At 31.3% G+C, this 2574-nt stretch overlaps 2 non-coding genes across 2 annotated transcripts; both read right to left on the bottom strand.

Annotated features, from left to right (window-relative positions):
• Positions 1 to 244: 244 nt before the first annotated feature.
• trnaw-cca (transfer RNA tryptophan (anticodon CCA)) lies at positions 245 to 316 on the bottom strand. Its single transcript has one exon. It is a non-coding gene; the product is annotated as a tRNA-Trp (tRNA).
• A 508-nt stretch (positions 317 to 824) lies between these two features.
• On the bottom strand, positions 825 to 896 carry trnaw-cca (transfer RNA tryptophan (anticodon CCA)). Its single transcript has one exon. It is a non-coding gene; the product is annotated as a tRNA-Trp (tRNA).
• Between the last annotated feature and the right edge of the window lie 1678 nt (positions 897 to 2574).

Raw genomic sequence — 2574 nt, 5'->3', positions numbered from 1 at the left:
AAAAAAAAAAAAACCTAGACCCAAAACGCTGATGTTTACTCTAAAATACCTCTTTGGCACCGCAGGATCAACTTCCCTTATGTTCTCTGAATATTGAACATTTAATATCCACATGAACTGCCCCACACTTGTATGAAGGTAAGATTTGTTCCTCTGGATTTCAGAATGAGATCTTATTTACGTTCTCTGCATTTATTGTTTTATAAATATATATCTGTGGGTTCAAATGCGAAGAATAAACATTTGACCCCGACGTGATTTGAACACGCAACCTTCTGATCTGGAGTCAGACGCGCTACCGTTGCGCCACGAGGTTTGTGCTGCAGTTTCTGGAATTATCCTATAGGACTTTATTCTGCTGCTCCTGTCTGTTAATAGCACTGCGTGTCAGGTTCAAACCTCGTGTTTTTCAGACTGATATGGACGTGAAGCTGGTGCGTTTATTGTGCTGCAGCGCCACCTAGTGATCTGCACATTAATGTTCAAACTTTGTAAATAAAATGAAGTAATATGTAAGTATCTAATAATATAATGATATTTTATGGTGAAAATGTCTACATTTTATATTAATGTCTATATTCTACATGTCATTTTGGCATTGTAAAACATTTTTTCAATAGAATAAACATGTAATCTTGTCCTGTCAAAGATCAAGCACCGTTTCAATATTTGAATGCTAGAATTCTTATGGAATAGTGTAATTATTGTTATTATTCTGTAGGCCTACTGCCAACATGTGACTGAATTTCATAATCATACTCGGAATATAATATGTGCTATTAATTTTAATACTTAATAAGCTCGGAGAGTAAAGATGAAAATTTTGACCCCGACGTGATTTGAACACGCAACCTTCTGATCTGGAGTCAGACGTGCTACCGTTGCGCCACGAGGTCTTGCGGCTGACAGCGGGATTTAGTGCTTTCGATTAACAGGGATCCAGTAACTATGACTCGGTGGAAGCGTCTTGTGATGACATTTGCGATATCGATTTAAAATGCGCTAAACAAGTTTCGATGTGCTTGTTTGGACTGAAGGGCTGCAGATTTTTATTATGTAACAATATGGCATAGTAATAATAATAACAGTAACATTAATAATAATAATGGTTATTATTATCTATTTTTATTTAGTAATAATTAATAATAATTTAAAAAATCGTTGTTTTTTATTTTTTTATATTTTTATTTAATAATAACATAAAATAATATATTTTCTTTGTGCAGATTTTTTCACCCTTGTCCGAGCGATTAAATATTAAACAGAAAATCCATAATTAAATAAATAAAAAAAATAAAAAAATACTTTAAAAAGTTAAATAGGCATATACAATAGGCTTTTTATTGTGGAAAATATTTTGTATCACATTGTAAAAAATATTATTTACATCATGACCAAGAATCTTGCAACTAACAAACTTTGTTTGTTTGTGTGTGTGTGTGTGTGTGTGTGTGTGTGTGTGTGTGTGAGATGAAATGTCACACAAATATTGAAGAAAATATTGAAGTAAAAAATACAAGGTAAAAAAAACACTAATAGAATGTCTGCATTAATTCATAAACTGCTGTCTATGAAATTAGAAAGCAAAACAAAGGAGCCAAACATTCAAACATGTTTAAAATATCATTACAACCATGAAATTATTTATCAAACACAACACATAAGGTGTGTTGATAATGTTAAATAAATAAATAGAAACATAATTGGACATAAATGCATAAATATCTGATTTAAAAATGCCTGTAATGTTTTATACACAAAATCGTGTTTTTAATAAATATTGACATTTTAAAACATTTTCCAATAGAAAAAAAATGTAGCAATCACAAAACACTTCAGATAAATAATATAAACACAGTCAGTCTTTAATATTATTGTAATGAGAAACAACATTAATCAAATTCATGATAAAATGAAGAACAAATGAACACTGACATTTACTAATTGCATGTTGATGTAATCTAAGTCAATAATGTAAATGAAATGAATAAAAATAACCACAGGTCACATGTTGCAACTCAATAGGATTGTCACTCAGCTGCACGTGGTGTGTACAAGCCAACCGAACGACAGTGATGTCCATTAGACAGATACTTCAGATTGTGTCTCTTCACTCCTGCAGCGATCCCCGATACACACGCCAGATATGGGATGAGACTCTATTAATAAAATCAGCATGAGCCTGGCAATATGAGTGGAGTATCAAACTCCTGGGGACTATACAGGAATGAAGCCGCAAAAGCCAAAATAGTCGTTAAAGATCAGTTCATTAGGATCTAAACGAAGTATCTGTGTCCAGAAAGACAAGATTCATGAGAGACTGCAGGCGTCTGACTCCGCCGGAGTGAGTTTGCTGTGAACTGATGGAGGAATGTTTAGAAAACCTGTCTGAAAACAGTCAGTGTTTAATGCACACATCATTTAAAATAAATGTTACAAATAAAAATACATATTTTAAAAATAATTTAATAATAATATAGTAATATAACTTAGATATTAATAATAATATTATAATAAACAAATTATTTTTAATGAACTAATAATTAATTCATTAAATTTTTTTTATTTAATATA

Source organism: Sinocyclocheilus rhinocerous, unplaced genomic scaffold (assembly GCF_001515625.1).
Source record: "Sinocyclocheilus rhinocerous isolate Xijiao unplaced genomic scaffold, SAMN03320098_v1.1 scaffold4115, whole genome shotgun sequence".
Lineage (NCBI taxonomy): Eukaryota > Metazoa > Chordata > Actinopteri > Cypriniformes > Cyprinidae > Sinocyclocheilus > Sinocyclocheilus rhinocerous.
Note: the sequence above shows the minus strand (reverse complement) of the source record. Positions and strands in the feature narration are given on the sequence as shown.